Genomic DNA, 18,433 nt, shown 5'->3' on the forward strand with positions numbered 1-18,433 from the left:
TTACTAAATGTAGAATACAAATGCCTACATACAGTAACTAAGAAAATGACATGAAGGCTACGTTGAACAGTTTGATGAGAATATTTCAGATTGTATATGAAACCCGCACATTGTACCCCTTGATTGTACTAATGTACACAGCTATGATTTAACAATAAAAATAAATTAATTAAAAAAAAGAGTCACAGCATTTAGGAAGGTTGAGAACCACTGATCTAGGTATTCATTGAATGTCAGATAAAGGACTGAATAAACTAGTAAAAATTTGAAAGGTCTTGAGCATAGCACAGCACAGCCATAGCTAAGAAAAATGTCTCCCCTCTTCTCCATCACATACACACAACACTTTCCTCATTCTTTCTTATGGCAGCTCCAAGAAGAGAATAGATAAATAATAATGTGGTTATTTAAGGAATAGACAGAACTTGGAGTCAGGCAGGCTGACTTTGTTTCACTACTCAACAACTTCAAGCTCCTTAAGATGTTAGTTAACCTACATTTCAGTTTCCTCCTGTATAAAATGGGTCTAATAATAATAATACCTATGTTGGCTGGCCGAGGTGGCTCGAGCCTGTAATCCTAGCACTCTGGGAGGCTGAGGCAAGTGGATAGCTTGAGCTCATGGGTTCAAGAACAGCCTGAGCAAAAAGTGAGACCCTGTCTCTACTAAAAATAGAAAAAACTGAGGCAGGAGGATCACTTGAGCCCAAGAGTTGGAGGTTGCTGTGAACTATGATGCCACAGCACTCTACCCAGGGTGACAGCTTGAGACTCTGTCTCAAAAATAATAATAATAATAATAGCCATGTTATAGATTTTGTGGGTTAAATTAATAATGCATGTAAAGGGCCTAGAATGTGCCTGGCACACAGAAAGTAACTATTATACAGATAAATCATATTCAACAAAATTAAAACAGAAAGCATCTTAACTCTCTTCATCTCCACTGTAGCCTTCCAAACCTTTGCTGTGGGTCTATCCTCTCCTTGCCCCTGTGTGATTTTTGGTGCAGGTCCTTTAACCCTATTCTTTAATAAAAACTGGATTCTTAGGCTGGGCGTGGTAACTCATGCTTATAATCCCAGCATTCTGGGAGGCCAAGAAACCAACAGGCAAGAAGAAAAGTCATCTGTCTTAGCAAAGATGATTGAGTTGATCATCAGGAAGCAGGAGGGCTGCTGTCACACAGTGGACAGAGGCAAGAGTGATCCAGTTGGTACTTGGGCATCTACTGTACTTCCTTCCTATTTTGACAACACATGAACAAATGTGACAACCCCAGTCTGAGAAGGACAAGGTGGCCACTCTGAGAATGTTCAGGGATGAGAGTCTCAGATTTAGCTACTAAGACCAACAAATTAGCAAAGGGCACAGGGAATATAGAATTGTTAGCAGGAAAAGCGGACAGTGAGCGTAAGATGTGTCCCCAGAAAACCCTCCTCTTCTAAATCTCTCTTGAGAAGAGAGGGCCACGAAAGTCCTGAAGGAGGTACTCTTAGAACCTATACAAATAAGTAAATCCAAGTGGTACCAGGGGTAAATTGCAATAGATGCTGTGATCTGTTGCCTAGATCCACCTTCAGGAATATGCTTATTCCTCTGGCTTCTGGGATTGCTACCTGTAGACAGCCCTCAGCTGTTAGCCTTGTTGGGGGATTGCTACAGCTGGAGAAAAGCTTCTTTGGCCAAGGTCCTATCTCCTACAGGGGGAGTCCATACCTAGTGACTGATCAACCCTGGGATAGAAAGATCCAGCCTCCGTGAGGGCTAAGTTTATAGATGTGAGCCACCTGCCCAACCTCAAACAGACTTGTATTTGCAGTCCTCGCTGGGGCCATTTCTTGGTGCTTATCTGTTTGCTAGCCTGCTTTTCCAGCTGCATGGCCCATGCACATGAGGTTATGGGGTCTGAGAGACCCCCATTCACTCAGGGCAGAGCAGCTGGAGAGGCCACCATTATTTACCTGCACCTTGTCTAGCCACACCCACCACACAGACCTGAGAAGTACTTGGCTTACTGGGCCAGGGAAGATTCTGCTTTTTTGTTGTTGTTGTTGTTGTTGTTGTTGTTGCAGTTTTGGCCGGGGCTCAGTTTGAACCCGCCACACTCAGCATAAGGCGCCGCCCCCCCCCCTTTTTTTTTTTTACATTTCTTTTTTTTTATTGTTAAATCATAGCTGTGGACATTAGTGCAATCGCCTGTACCCATTCTAAGATGCACCATAGATGTGGCCCCACCCATTACCCTCCCTCCACCAAAACCTCCCCCATCCCTTCACCTTCCTTAGCCCTTTCCCCATAGTCTTGTGCTATAGTTGGGTTATAGTCTTCATGTGAAAGCTATAATTTAGCTTCATAGTAGGGCTGAGTACATTGGATACTTTTTCATCCATTCCTGAAATACTTTGCTAAGAAGAATATGTTGCAGCTCCATCCATGTAAACATGAAAGAGGTAAAGTCTCCGTCTTTCTTTAAGGCTGCATAGTATTCCATGGTATACATGTACCACAATTTGCTAGTCCATTCGTGGGTCGATGGGCGCTTGGGCTTCCATGACTTAGCAATTATGAATTGGGCTGCAATAAACATTCTGGTACAGATGTCTTTGTTATATTGTGACTTTTGGTCTTCTGGGTATAAACCTAGTAAAGGAATTATAGGATCGAATGGCAGGTCTATTTTTAGGTCTCTAAGTATTCTCCAAACATCCTTCCAGAAGGAACGTATTAGTGGGCATTCCCACCAGCAGTGTAGAAGTGTGCCCTTTTCTCCACATCCACGCCAACATCTCTGGTTTTGGGATTTTGTAATGTGGGATACTCTTACTGGGGTTAGGTGATATCTCAGAGTAGTTTTGATTTGCATTTCTCTGATGATTAAGGATGATGAGCTTTTTTTCATGTGTTTGTAGGTTGTGTGTCTGTCTTCTTTAGAGAAGTTTCTCTTCAAGTCCCTTGCCCACGCTGAGATGGGGTCACGTGTTCTTTTCTTGCTAATATGTTTGAGTTCTCTGTAGATTCTGGTTATTAGACCTTTTTCGGAGGTATAACCTGCAAATATTTTCTCCCATTCTGAGGGCTGTCTGCTTGCTTTACTCACTATGTTCTTGGCTGTGCAGAAGCTTTTTAGTTTGATCAGGTCCCAGTAGTGTATTTTTGATACTGCTTCAATTGCCTGGGGAGTCCTCCTCATAAAATATTCACCCAGGCCAATTCCTTCAAGAGTTTTCCCTGCACTTTCTTCAAGTATTTTTATAGTTTCATGTCTTAAGTTTAAATCTTTTATTCAGTGAGAGTCTATCTTAGTTAATGGTGAAAGGTGTGGGTCCAGTTTCAATCTTCTACAGGTTGCCAGCCAGTTTACCCAGCACCATTTGTTAAATAGGGAATCTTTTCCCCACTGATTGTTTTTAATTGGCTTGTCAAAGATCAAATAACAGTAAGTAGCTGGATCCATCTCTTGGTTCTCTATTCTGTTCCAGACATCTACTTCTCTGCTTTTGTGCCAGTACCATGCTGTTTTGATCACTATGGATTTGTATTACAGTCTCAGGTCTGGTAGCGTGATTCCTCCTCCTTTGTTTTATTGCTGAGTAATGTTTTGTCTATTTGAGTTTTTTTCTGATTCCACATAAAATGAAGTATTATTTTTTCAAGATCTTTAAAGTATGGCAATGGAGCTTTAATAGGAATTGCATTAAAGTTATATATTGCTTTGGGCAGTATGGACATTTTAACAATGTTGATCCTCCCAGCCATGAGCATGGTAGTTTTTCCATCTGTTAACATCTTCAGCTATTTCTTTTCTTAGAGTTTCATACTTCTCTTTGTAGAGATCTTTCACGTCCTTTGTTAGGTATACTCCCAAATATTTCATCTTCTTTGGCACTACTGTGAAAGGAATAGAGTCCTTGACTGTTTAGCTTGGTTATTGTTGGTATATATAAAGGCTACAGATTTATGGGTGTTGATTTTGTAGCCTGAGACATTGCTATATTCCTTGATCACTTCTAAAAGTTTTGTAGTAGAATCCCTGGTGTTTTCCAGATATACGATCATATAATCTGTGAAGAGTGAAAGTTTGATCTCTTCTGATCCTATGTGGATACCCTTGATCGCCTTTTCTTCCCTAATTGCAATGGCTAAAACATTCCATTACAATGTTAAAGAGCAATGGAGACAATGGGCACCCTTGCCTTGTTCCTGATCTAAGTGCAAATGATTTCAATTTAACTCCATTCAATACGATATTGGCTGTGGGTTTGCTCTAGATGGCCTCTATTAGTTTAAGAAATGTCCCTTCTATACCAATTTTCTTAAGTGCTCTGATCATGAAGAGATGCTGGATATTATCAAAAGCTTTTTCTGCATCAATTGAAAGAGTCATATGGTCTTTATTTTTAAGTTTGTTTATGTGCTGAATTACATTTATACATTTACATATATTGAACCAGCCTTGAGACCCTGGGATAAATCCGACTTGGTCATGGTGTATAACTTTTTTGATGTGTTGTTGGATTCTGTTTGTTAGGATCTTATTGAGTATTTTAGCATCTATATTCATTAGTGATATTGGTCTATAATTTTCTTTTCTTGTTCGGTCTTTCCCTGGTTTGGGGATCAAGGTGATGTTTGCTTCATAGAATGTGTTGGGTAATATTCCTTCTGTTTCTATATTTTGGAAGAGGTTTAGTAGTATAGGTACTAGTTCTTCTTTAAAGGTTTGGTAGAATTCTGACGTAAAGCCATCTGGTCCTGGGCTTTTCATTTTAGGGAGATTTTGTATAGTTGATGCTATTTCAGAACTTGATATAGGCCTATTCAACATTTCCACTTTGTTCTGGCTAAGTCTTGGTAGGTGGCGTACTTCCAGGTATTGGTTAATTTCTTTCAGATTTTCATATTTCTGAGAGTAGAGTTTCTTGTAGTATTCGTTAAGGATTTTTTGAATTTCTGAGGGGTCTGTTGTTATTTCATCATTACCATTTCTGATTGATGAAATTAGAGATTTTACTCTTTTTTTCCTGGTTAGGTTGGCCAAAGGTTTATCTATTTTATTGATCTTTTCATAAAACCAGCTTTTGGATTTATTGATCTGTTGTATAATTCTTTTGTTTTCAATTTCATTTAATTCTGCTCTGATTTTGGTTATTTCTTTTCTTCTGCTGCATTTGGGGTTGAAGTGTTCTTCTTTCTCCAGTTGCTTGAGATGTTCCATTAAGTTATTGACTTCCTCTCTTTCTGTTTTCTTGAGGAAGGCTTGCAGTGCTATAAATTTCCCTCTTAGGACTGTCTTTGCAGTATCCCAGAGGTTCTGGTAATTCGTGTTTTGATTGTTGTTTTGTTACAAAAATATGGTGATTTCCTTCTTGCACTCATTTATAACCCATGTATCCTTCAGCATAAGCTTGTTTTGCTTCCATGTTTTTGTATGGGTATGCAGGTTCCTGTTGTTATTCAGTTCAACTTTTATTGCATGATGATCTGAGAAGATGCAAGGAATAATTTCTATTGTTTTAAATTTGCTGAGGTTAGATTTGTGGCCTAGGATGTGGTCGATTTTGGAGTATGTTCCATGGGCTGATGAGAAGAATGTGTATTCAGTTTTTTGGGGATGAAATGTTCTGTAGATATCTGTTAAGTCCAGATGTTGAATGGTTGAGTTTAAATCTAAAATTTCTTTGCTTAGCTTCTTTTTGGAGGATCTATCCAGGGTTGCTAAAGGGGTGTTAAAATCTCCAACTACTATGGAAGTGGAGGAAATTGAGTTGCTCATGTCTGTTAGAGTTTCTTTTATAAATTGAGGTGCATTGTGGTTGGGTGCATAAATATTAATAATTGAGATCTCATCATATTGAGTATTACCTTTAACAAATATGAAGTGTCCATCCTTATCCTTAATTATTTTGGTTGATTTAAAGCCTATTGCGTCTGTGAACAGGATTGCAACGCCTGCTTTTTTCTGCTTTCCATTTGTCTGGAATATAGATGACTATCCCTTCACCTTGAGTCTATATCTGTCTTTTAATGTAAGATGCGATTCTTGGATGCAGCAGATATCTGGCTTGAGTTTTTGTATCCAGTCCGCCAACCTATGCCTCTTTAGAGGACAATTTAAACCATTCATATTAATTGAGAGCATTGATAAGCCTTTTGAGAGACCGGTGGACATTTTTAATCCTTTTGCGACTGTGGAAGTTGGAATTTGATCAGAAATTTTTGGGGTGGGTTTACTTTTGTGGTGGAGGATTACGCTGATCTTTATGGAGGATAGGTCTAAGAATGTCCTGGAGAGCTGGTTTAGTTATGGCAAATTTCTTCAACATGTGAATGTCGTTGAAGTATTTAATTTCTCCGTCATAAATGAAGCTCAGTTTAGCTGGGTACAGGATCCTGGGTTGAAAGTTATTTTGTTTTAGATTAAAAGTCAATGACCATCCTCTTCTAGCTTGAAAGGTTTCAGCAGAGAGATCTGCAGTTATTCTGATATTCTTCCCCTTGTAGGTAACAGTTTTCTTTCGTCTGGCAGCTTTCAGAGTTTTCTCCCTTCATATTAACTTTAGTGAAATTGATTATGATGTGTCTGGGGGATGTCTTATTTGGGTTGAGTCGTGCTGGAGTTCTGAAACTGTCTGCTATCTGAATTTCGGAATCTCTTTGCATGTCTGGAGATTCATAATCTTCATAATCTCATGGAGAAGAGACTCTGTGCCTTGTGAAGCCACTTCGTCACTTTCGGGGATCCCTATAAGATGAATATTGGTTTTCTTCAAATTACCCGAGAGCTCTCTGAGAGAGTGGTCTGTTTTTGCTCTCCATTTCTCTTCTTCTTTGAGGGTTTGGGAGCATTCGAAAGCTTTGTCTTTGATGTCAGAAATCCTTTCTTCTGCTTGCTCCATTCTGTTACTGAGGGATTCTACTGTGTTTCTGAGATCTTTGAGGGATGCAACTTCTTGTCTCAATGTGTCAAAATCTTTGGTCATTTGGTCTTTGAATCCATTGAATTCTTGAGATAACTTTTGGAATTCTAATTCGATCTTATTTGCTATCCAGATTCTGAATTCAATTTCTGACATCTCAGCTATTTGTTTGTGCATGGGGTTTTGTGCTGTTCTGCCCCATTGATCCTTGGGGGAGTTGATCTACTCTGATTATTCATATTGCCAGAGTTTTTCTGTTGATTTCGCCTCATGATTGTTTTTCACCGTTGCCTCTGGCTGTCCTCAGAGTTGTGGAGGTGTCTCTCCAAGATTAGACCCCAGCAGGATCACTCTATTGTTGCTGGATCTTTGTAGGGAGTGACCCTGTATAGTTCTTCTGGGGCTGCTCTAGCTAGGGAGTTCTGGTTGTGGAAGCAGCTCCGGTTTGTGACACACCCGGATCCAGCATCAAGGCTGGGGGTGGTGCACACGGTTCTGGGAATGCCAGGTGCCCAGTGACTTTGGTACAGAGAGCCCATGGCTCCAGCAGTCTCTGGCCAGGAGAAGAGCTCTGCGCAGAGGCAGGGAGGGCTTTAAAGGGCACGCAGCTACCAGAGTCCCTGTCCAGATGAACGGGCTAGTGTGGAAGCTGGGAGGACACAGGAGGGAGGACGCAGGGTTGCATGGCTCCCACAGTTCCTGGTCAGGGAATGTGGAGGCCCAGTGGGTGCTGGTCACTGGTCGGGGGTCGCTGCACAGCTCTTATGGAGGTCTGGTTGGTGCCAAGCCCAGGAGTTTGAGGTTGCTATGAGCTGTGACGTCACGGCACTCTACCCAGGGCAACAGCCCAAGGCTCCAGTGTGCCAAAACTATCTCACTCTGCCCCAAAGGATTAAGGCTGTAAGGCAGCTCAGTCCCTGCCTTTAGGCTGCTTGGTCAGTAGGTTACTTTGACCTGCCCAATCCTTGCTCTGAGACCCTGAGGGCGGAAATTGCTGGGGCAGTTCTTTCACAATGGCTTCCTGCGCCCAGCTCAGTGGCTCAGTCTGGGACCCCAGACAATGCCCAAAGTTCTCCACACTCCTGCTCAAGCTCTCCCCAAGGCAGTTCAACTGAGTGTCAAGTCCAAGAACACGGAAACAGTTCACAGGTAAGGCCTTTCCAGTTTGCAGTCTCACTGCTGCTTGTACTTACGGTTGCCCGTGTGATTAGGTCAATCGAACACACGCAACCACTTTCCAGTTTTCCACTGTTTTTGTCCTCCTCTTGGAGTCCAGAAGTCCCTTGCTGGCTCCCTGTATCCTCAAAGTGATGATTATAGGCAGATCCCACCGGCTAGAGATGCCTGGAGTCTTGTCTCCCCAGACTCGCTGTTCCCAGTTGCAGGGAAGCTGTTACTCGGCCGCCATCTTTAATCTTTCTCCCACATTCTGCTTTGTTCTCAAAGGCCTCCGGGTCATAGTCCAGCTGCTCTGTCTCTCAGAGAGTTCAACCTAGCCTGGTTCTTGCTTTATAATCTCCTCGAGCTCTTCCATGGCTCTCTACAGTTCCTGATTGGAGTCATGGCTTCAATAAAGCTGGACATTTGGGAAGACTGTTCCTCCTCTTCCTTAGAGAAGTTGCTTGTCATCGAGGTTCCAATAGAGTAAGCTCTCATTTCTTCTGTTTCCAGTTGAGTTAGCTGCTCTCCACTGGGCACACTGTGAGGGCTCAGCTCCTTCACTCTGTCTGCATATCTCTGTGTGTTTAAAGTATATTCAGTGAAGCTTATGCCTTGTGAGATCACGGCAATCATAAAAGTCCATGAGTTCTCTCCAATAAATGAGTCCCTCAACACCTGTGTCAGCTTGCTCTCATGGAATGGGGTGTGAGTCTTATTCTGTCCTAGGCCCTGATACACTTCTTCAGCGCCAGGTGACTCCTCTTGATTTCTGCACCTTCTATGCAGGTCTGCTGGTCAGCATTGAAAGTATCTTCACCATTTTCATTCCCTGCCACATCCACCAAAGAGAACTTGCCATGCATTCTTCCTTTGGCTCAAAGAAGATCCTGGAAGCAGGGACGGGAGTGGGAGGAGTTAGAGTTGGCAAACATTGGCTCAGAGGTTCTGCAGGCACTGCCTATGTCAATCATCTTGATGACATTTTTAGCAGAGTTAACCAGGTGCTCCTGCAGCCCCCACCACCTGCACCTGCTGCTTGCTATCCTCTATCACTCACAGCTTGGTCAAACAGCTTCTCATTGTAGATCTTGAAAAATTGTCACATAAACTTCCAGGCCCAGTTTCCAGTAATGGGGATGATTCTTCTACAGGAAGGTATCCTGGGAGACCATTTGGATCCATTTGGATGTGTTCTGGGCTTTCCCAGAGAGGTCTCCACCCATGGTCTTGCCACTTTCCATCTGGCCATGTGCAAAACAGGTTGCTTTTCTACCTTCAAATAGTGTCTTTATGGGTGGCGCCTGTGGCTCAAAGGAGTAGGGCACCGGCCCCATATGCCGGAGGTGGCGGGTTCAAACCCAGCCCTGGCCAAGAACTGCAAAAAAAAAAAAAAGTGTCTTTATCAGTGACCTTCCTGTGAACCTGTAGACAATTTCCTTTGAAGCCATACATTAAATGCAAAGTCAAAGCAGAAGGCTTGGTTCTCCAGATACTTTGTTAAGTCCACTTAGAATTTGAGTTTTTGTGCCAAGAGGAGACACTTGCTAGGAATGAAAATCACATCAATTTTTTTCTTGGCCAATTCTGCAGAAATGTCAGGGGGTGAAAGACACAGAGGGCCCCTCAGCCAGTCCCAAGCCTCTTCCCGAGTGAATGGGGTTTACCTTGCTTGTTCAGCAAGTATTTCTAACACAGACACATATCCTGTGCTCTTGGATAGGGTTATAGTAAGCGGATGACATTCCAAAGTAGCCTGAAATTCTTTAATCATTTGGGTAAATTCCCAGTTTGGAAAGCTGTTGTCATACCCCTGAGCTTGCTTTATTCTCATTTCAGACACTAGGCCCTCTTCTCTCTTCAAAATATGTGATTTCTGCCAAACTCAGTTCCCAGCACTCTCAGAAGAGCTGCCTGGAATGGGATGCACTTGCTCTCCCTTACTGACCATTGTCAATGGTATTTCAGCCCCTTCAGAGCAGGAGGGCCTGACCTTCTTTTGGAGCAGGAATTTTGGAGTTGACTTGTTTGCATTTTTGTTTCTGAACTGTTATATTTTTCTGCAGGAGTAGATTGTCCTTCAGGTATAAGGGAGAAGCTGTAAGAGCTCTTGGTTTATTGCAGCCACTTCATCAAAATCAATCTCTTTGCCCTTTGTGGCACCTCCTTCTGTCCATTCCACTGTAACACAGGATTTCTCCAAGTTCATAGTCCTTACACTGGCACTGTGAATTAAATCATTACTGTGTTGGATCTTGATGGCGAGATCAGGAAATTGGCAGACCTGAGGCAACAAGTCTACAGGCATTTGGAAGATTCACTGGGAAGAGAAACATGAAATGACAACAAAACCCAACCACTCTGCAAATTCTACCAAGGCCACATAAACTGCCCCAGTTTAAGTCTGCATAGGGATTCTTGTCATAGACTGTTGAATTTCAAATTTCAGCTCTGCCACCTAGCAACCATGTGACTTTAAGCAATCTCCTTAGCTTACCTAAGGCTTACTCTTGTACCTGTAAATGAGACCACAAACGGTCCCAATGTCATAGGAGTGTTGAATACATTATGTAAAAATACATAAAGTATCTTTCTCCATTCCCTGGTATACGGTGATGCCTCTAGGTAGCTGTTATTTCTGAGACTCATGCTAATGGTGCTGTAGGCCAAATACTGATCTGGAAGACAGAGGTCATGTCTGACCCTCAGGTGAGTGAATTAGGGTCCAACTGTGCAGAAAGCATCCTGAACATACACTCTCTTCTGAGACTTGCAGGGTCATGGGCAACTAGCTGAACCCACTGTGTTCCCTGTGCCCTCACCCACCAGGTTACGAGTTACCCGTAGTTTATGGGTCATCTCAGCAACCGTTGCTGTTTTGACAAAGGGTGTACTCCCACCCAACCCTTTCTCCATCTGTAATAAATTTATTAGTTGCTGGGCAAGCAGTCTGCTATACCCTCAATCTCCTGGACTGAGGAAGTGTCCAGTAAGAGTATGGGGGTAAGAAGGGAGAGAGAGAGGAGACAGCATTAACTTAGCCAAGGACTCAACAAGTTATCATTCAGTTTCTATCCATGTCAATATTAATATATCTGTCATGGAGAGGCTGACTGTACACCACCTCTAGGCACACAGGGATCAATAAGAAGTTTGCAACAGAGGCAGATGTCTGTGTATTTAGATGAACACAGACATGTATGAAGTTGGGGGGCTCATCAGGGCAAGGGCAAGGCTGAGCCCTATACGCTTTGCAGGCTGGCACACAGATTGGGACTGAGAGCAGAGAGAAAGTGAGGCTCTTCTTTGGGACCTACTTAACCAGGGAGGGCTCCTAATGGAGGAGGTTTGGGGAAGGAATGAGAGTGCCTCCCTTGGCTTGGGGTATGTCAAGGAGTCAGAGGGAAAGGAAGAGAGACAGCAGAGAAAAGATGAAGTCCTTGCTGCAAGATGAGCCCTCAGTAGACTGGGCAAGGAACCCAGAGAGAGCCCCTTTCCATGGGAGCACCCTGGTGGCCTACACTGCAGGTAGGGGCCTGAACACATTGCCTTCAGGACTTTCTGGGACAAACAGGGCTGGGTCTCCCAGTTCTCTCCAGGTGCTCCTGCTGTGACAAAGCCTACTCTACTTGCCTGCACAAGAGCAACTCACAGCAAAGGCAAGTCTCCCTTTACTGTGCATAACACACCTGGTAGCTTTAAGGCACACTTGCCAAGGGAGAAGTTTTTATCCAAGAGACCAATTTTCCCTTTCCCCACTAATTCACCTCTTGAGTTTCCCCCGAGAAAATGGTGCCTCAGGCACCACCAGGGGGCACTAGGGCCTCTAGACACCAGGGGCCAAGGAAAATTAAATGCCCTGGCACAGAGGCACCCATTTCTCCAGCAAGACCTCAGCTCAGCAGCGGACCAGGGAAACTATGTTGCTGGCTTATCTAATGAGAAACGAGAGGACTAGGCCAAAGAGCCCGATTTCTGTCCAGCCCTACACTACCTGCCATAAAATTAAATGATCACAATGAGTACATTAATTACCTGACATGAATGCTTTAACATAACAAAATTATTAGCCATTCTAGATTTAGTGTTTGTACAGCACTTTATATTTGCAAGGGCATTGCAATAACTTACGCTGCTGAAGGTGCATTTCGAGCCCTAAATGACATCCTACAGGGTTTCTTCTGACCAGCCAGCTGTCGGGCCTCTGCCCACAGCCGATACTCTTCCCTTCTTGTCTTCACTGACTGCTTTTCTTCTCCAGCTGCCGCCTTGAGTCTCCTTTTGGCCATTCCTTCATCTGTTCACCAAATCTCTTTTGCTTTAGAGATCCATGAGGCAATGTCTTCCCTCGTACCCACGTCACCTACACAGTCCTGCATCAGAATTAAAAAGGTTCAAGGGCAGCAGCCCTGTGAGGGACTAGCCTTGGTGCCCAGCAAGACTCCCTCTTGTTCTGCTGGCTATACCTACAAGCACAGACACACGCTGAGCTCAGCATTTAGCTCATTCAAACTCCACAGGAATGAACTGTAAGTCCTGCCAAGTCACTAGAAGAGTGTCCACTGCACCCACACCAGAGCAAGCCCCAGGCCCTTGGGGAGCATGGTCCTGATTCAATTCCACTGTGTGGATTCAATTCCAGAGTGGGTGCAATGTCATAGGAGACTTTCCTCGTAAATCTTGTTACAGTTGGCTTGGGTGTGAAATCTGCTTCCCAGGCAGAGAGATCAAAAGCCCAGTTGATGGATGTCTGTGTACCCAGCTCTCCTTGCTTGCTTTCATCTTCCTTCCAGAAAGAGGAGTAAACATTCAACTAGTGAGCACTGCAGGTGTTCCCATAAGGAGTGTAAAGGAATATCATTGAGAGCAGTAAAGACCACCAAGGAAGGTATCCATGAGGATTCCAAATGCCTCAAGGAGGATCAAAATGAAGGCCATTTGCAGCAGCAGCAGTTCCAGAATTTCTAGGTAGAAGGGTTTGGGGGGCAGCAGCAAGTTGGCTGGAAGGCAGCTGTGTTGTATAGCTTATGTGATATAGATCAAAGTTTCCCAACATGCTTTTAGTCACACTTTATGAAAACTGAGAAATCATCAATTTTCCATATAAAGTTTATTATGGTGCTTAGTATAGTGGTGGAGAGCAGATCTCTGGAGCTGGGTTTCTTGGGTTCAAATGCCAGCTTCACCATTACCCGGCTGAGTGATTTCAGGCAAAGCTTCTCAGTGACTCAGTTTCCCTCGTCTATGAAATGTGAATAATTGTAATATCTACCTCTAAAATGCTGTGAAGCTTAAATGAGTTAATCCATACAAAGTATTTAGCATATAGTAAGTGCTTGTTCAAGGCTAGCTACTGCTATTTATTGGGAGAGACTTGGAGGCCTCAGAGATAACTAAGGGCCTCATACTGGGTGTTTGGGAATAAATTTTCAAGTCCTTCAGAGTGAGAAGATGGAAGAAGACTCAAGATTTAGGCGTGGAGGCTCAGCACCCCTAGCATAGTGGTTACGGCACCAGCCACATACACCAAGGGTGGCTGGTTTGAACACGGCCCGGCCAGCTAATCAACTGCAACAAAAAAATAGCCAGGCGTTGTGGTGGGCACCTATAGTCCCAGCTACTTGGGAGGCCAAGGCAAGAGAATCACTTAAACCCAAGAGTTGGAGGTGGCTATGAGGTGTGACGCCACAGCACTCTGTGGAGGGTGACATAGTGAGACTCTGTCTCGAAAAAAAGATTTAGGCTTGGAACAGTGTGTATGGTAGGTTGTTTAGGAGATTCCTGGTATAAGGTCAAAAGAATTTCACCTCCAAAGGGTTCATAGAAGGAAAAGGGCTGAGTTCCAGGTGATCAAAGACCCTTAGTCTTTCAGTGTGCATTAAGTTATGGTTGGGGCTGCCTGACACCCCTTTGAGTGGACTAAAGGTCACACTGAAGAATTGAGGGGAGAATGGCACATTCTCTTATTTTCTGAGCATAGTCTGGGGGTACATGTTGAAAGAGATGGGGGCTCCCTACCCCCACATCCATTTAGGCCTACAGCCTCATGCAGAGGCAGTGCTCTTCTAGGCCAGGACATGGCCCCCTCAGGCGGATCAGCAGGCTCCTGGGCTGGAGAACTGTTTTCCTCCCACCCTCTCTTTTGCCCTTCAAGCTCTTGGCCTCCTAGAGACTTTGCAACAGTGACCATACCAGGGAAGGAGACATCCAGGTCCCTGGCCCTGACCCAAAGGAATAGAGGAAACCTGGCCTCTGGCTAGGTCCCACAATGTCCAGGCCCATGGGCTGGGGAGCATTGTGGCACCTACTCCCACATTGCCTTGATCAGTGAAACAAGAGGCTCTCACAAAGTTCCCCTTGAAAACCTCTTCCATCAATAAGTGCATTTGAGATTCTTTCTCTTCTTGTGGTGGCCACCAGGAAAATAAGAGAACAGACTCTTCTAGGTCCTAAGACATTAAAACCAAGTTGAGCACCCTAAGGCCCCAGCTCCTGAACCATGCTCCAGATTCAGAGTAGGCTCACCCACCATGTGAAAAGTGAGCAAAAAGATCCAGAGGACATGCACAGCCAAGTATGCATATATTTCTTTCTGGGAACAGCATTTTGGGGAAGACTCTGGATTAAGAATTAGAAACCCAACTAGAAAACTTCTGACCTTGTTACTTGAGGCAATTCTGTAGTCTAGGAGTCTTTAAAGATGATTCCTTAGGTCAGTAAGCAAATACTAGAACTATAATTTATATGTATTTGCAATGTAAAAAAAATTGGGTTTTACTGATATTTAACATACACATTGAGACAGGAACTCTCTCTTGGTAAGTCATTTGGTCACCTGTCATGTAGGGGACATGATCCATGGATGATGAGAACCTCAAAAAAAGTGGTACAGTTTGACAGTAGTCCTTATGACATATTTCAGTTAATGTGTACCCAGTTAATTGATTTGTTGATTTTATTAACTAGTTTTAGCTAAACATCTTCATGGGATAAGCAGATAGTTTTAAAAGATTCCACAAAAGGCCAAAGAGGTGGCTCATTCCTATAATCCCAGCACTCTGGGAGGCCAATGCAGATGGATTGCCTGAGCTAGCGTGAGATCTCGTCTCTAAAAATAGCCAGGTGTTGTGGCAGGTACCTGTAGTCACAACTACTTGGGAGGCTGAGGCAAAAGAATCGCTTGAGCCCAAGAGTTTGAGGTGGCTCTGAGCTATGATGCCACCGCACTCTACCGAGGGTGACAGAATGAGAGTCTGTACCCACACAAATAAATAAATAAAAAATTGAAAAAGAGTCTTACAAAGAAAACTGACAAGAAAATAATTTTAAAATCCAAACACAGGCCATCACTTTTACTCCTGAGTAAATGCTCTTACTCAGATTATCAGATGTAAACAATTATAAGCTAATCAGATCTGACAAGAAGTCAGCAAAATTTTTGAAATTATTAAGAATATTTGAAATACAGATTTACATACATTATAAGTACTAATGAATCCTGCCTTAGATTTATATTGTTCCTTAAGATATTAGCTAATGATGATAATTTCTAAATATTTATAAATATGTTGGGGGATTATATGCTTTTTTTACTGATAGGATCAAGAAATTGTGGGTGGCGCCTGTGGCTCACTGGGCAGGGCGCTGGGCCATATACCCAGGGTGGCAGATTCAAACACGGCCCCGACCACACTGCAACAAAAAAATAGCCAGGCACTGTGGTGGGCACCTGTAATACCAGCTGCTCAGGAGGCTGAGGCAAGAAAATTACCTAAGCCCAGAAGTTGGAGGTTTCTGTGAGCTGTGTGATGCCATGGCACTCTACTGAGGGTGATCAAGTGAAACTCTGTCTGAACAAAAAAAAAAATTGAGTAGCGCTATTTTAGCTTAACTGTGGCTCATAAAACAAAACAATTTTGTTTTGTCATCACAAAACAAAATAATTTTGGACACACACCAAATGGCAACTGTGTAACAGCTTCCCTGCAACTCGGCACGGTGAGTCTGGGGACATAAGACTCCAGGCATCTCTGGCTGGTAGGATCTGCCTATAATCATCCCTTTGAGGATAGAGAAAGTCAGCAAGGGACTTCTGAACCCCAAGAGGAGGACAAAAACAGTGGAAAACTGGCAAGTGGTTGCGTGTGTTCGATCGACCTAATCCCGCCGGCAGCCATAAGTACAAGCAGCAGTGAGACTGCAAACCGGAAAGGCCTTACCTGTGAACTGTTTCAGTGTTTTTGGACTTGGCACCCAGTTGAACTGCCTTGGGGAGAGCTTGAGCAGGAGTGTGGAGAACTTTGGGCATCGTCTAGGGCCCCAGACTGAGCCACTGAGCCGGATGGAGCTAATAGTGTTCGGCTGTGAGCCACAGGGAGCCATTGTGAGAGAGCTGCCCTGGCAAGCTCTGCCCTCAGGGTCACAGAGCAAGGATTGGGTAGGAGCTAGTAACCTAGTGACTGAGCAGCCTAAAGGCGGGGACTGAGCTGCCTTACAGCCTTTACCCTCAGAGGCAGAGTGAGACCAGTTTTGGCACACAGGAGCTTTGGGCTGTTGCCCTGGGTAGAGTGCTGTGGCATCACAGCTCATAGAAACCTCAAACTCCTGGGTTTGGCGCCGCCCAGACCTCCATAAGAGCTGCACTGCAACCCCCGACCCACAACCCGCACCCACCGGGCCTCCGTATGCCCTGACCATGAACTGTAGGAGCCATGCAACCCTGTGTCCTCCCTCCTGTACCCTCCCTGCCTCCACACTGGCCCACTGCTCTGGCCAGGGACTCTGGTAGCCGCGTGCCCTCCGGAGCCCTCCCTGCCTCTGCGCAGAGCTCTTCTCCTGGCCAGAGACTGCTGGAGCCTTGGGCTCTCTGTGCCAAACTCACTGGGTGCCAGGCACTCCCAGAACTGTGCGCACGGCCCCTGCCCTGTTGCTGGATCCAGGTGTGTCACACTCCAGAGCTGCTTCCACAACCAGAACTCCCTGGCTGGGGCAGCCCCAGAGGAACTACATAGGGTCACTCCCTACAAAGATCCAGCAACAATAGAGTGATCCCGCTGGGGTCTAATCTTGGAGAGAAACCTCCCAAACGCTGAGGACGACCAGAGGCAATGGTGAAAAACAATCATGAGGCAAAATCAACAGAAAAACTCTGGCAATATGAACACTCAGAGTAGATCAACTCCCCCAAGGATCAATGGGACAGACAGAGCACAAGATCCCATGCACAAACAAATAGCTGAGATGTCAGAAAATCAAATTCAGAATCTGGATAGCAAATAAGATTGAATTAGAATTCCAAGCAGTAACCCAAATGATATCTCAAGCATTCAACAAATTCAAAGACCAAATGACCAAAGATTTTGACACATTAACAAGAAGTTTCAGCCCTCAAAGATTTCAGAAACACAGTAGAATCCCTCAGTAACAGAATGCAGCGGGCAGAAGAAAGGATTTCTGACATTGAAGACAAAGCTTTTGAATGCTCCCAAACTCTCAAACAGGAAGAGAAATGGAGGGCAAAAACAGATCACTCTCTCAGAGAGCTCTGGGACAATTCGAAGACAATCAATATTCATCTTATAGGGATCCCCGAAAGTGACGAAGTGGCTTCACAAGGCACAGAGTCTCTTCTCCATGAGATTATGAAGAACTTTCCAGACATGCCAAGAGATTCTGAAATTCAGATAGCAGACAGTTTCAGAAATCCAGCACGACTCAACCCAAATAAGACATCCCCCAGACACATCATAATCCATTTCACTAAAGTTAATATGAAGGAGAAAATTCTGAAAGCAGCCAGATGAAAGAAAACCATCACCTACAAGGGCAAGAATGTTAGAATAACTGCAGATCTCTGTGCTGAAACCTTTCAAGCTAGAAGAGGATGGTCATTGACTTTTAATCTCCTAAAACAAAATAACTTTCAACCCAGGATCCTGTACCCAGCTAAACTGAGTTTCATTTATGATGGAGAAATTAAGTACTTCAATGACATTCACATGTTGAAGAAATTTGCCATAACTAAACCAGCTCTCCAGGACATTCTTAGACCTATCCTCCATAAAGATCAGCGTAATCCTCCACCACAAAAGTAAACCCACCCCAAAAATTTCTGATCAAATTCCAACTTCCACAGTCGCAAAAGGATTAAAAATGTTCACCGGTGTCTCGAAAGGCTTATCAATACTCTCAATTAATGTGAATGGTTTAAATTGTCCTCTAAAGAGGCATAGGTTGGCAGACTGGATACAAAAACTCAAGCCAGATATCTGCTGCATCCAAGAATTGCATCTTACATTAAAAGACAGATATAGACTCAAGGTGAAGGGATGGTCATCTATATTCCAGGCAAATGG

At 43.9% G+C, this 18,433-nt stretch overlaps 1 pseudogene; it reads right to left on the bottom strand.

Annotated features, from left to right (window-relative positions):
• Positions 1–1,388: 1,388 nt before the first annotated feature.
• Positions 1,389–12,367, bottom strand: LOC128574707 (kinesin-like protein KIF2C; annotated as a pseudogene).
• Between the last annotated feature and the right edge of the window lie 6,066 nt (positions 12,368–18,433).

This window comes from Nycticebus coucang, chromosome 22 (assembly GCF_027406575.1).
Source record: "Nycticebus coucang isolate mNycCou1 chromosome 22, mNycCou1.pri, whole genome shotgun sequence".
Lineage (NCBI taxonomy): Eukaryota > Metazoa > Chordata > Mammalia > Primates > Lorisidae > Nycticebus > Nycticebus coucang.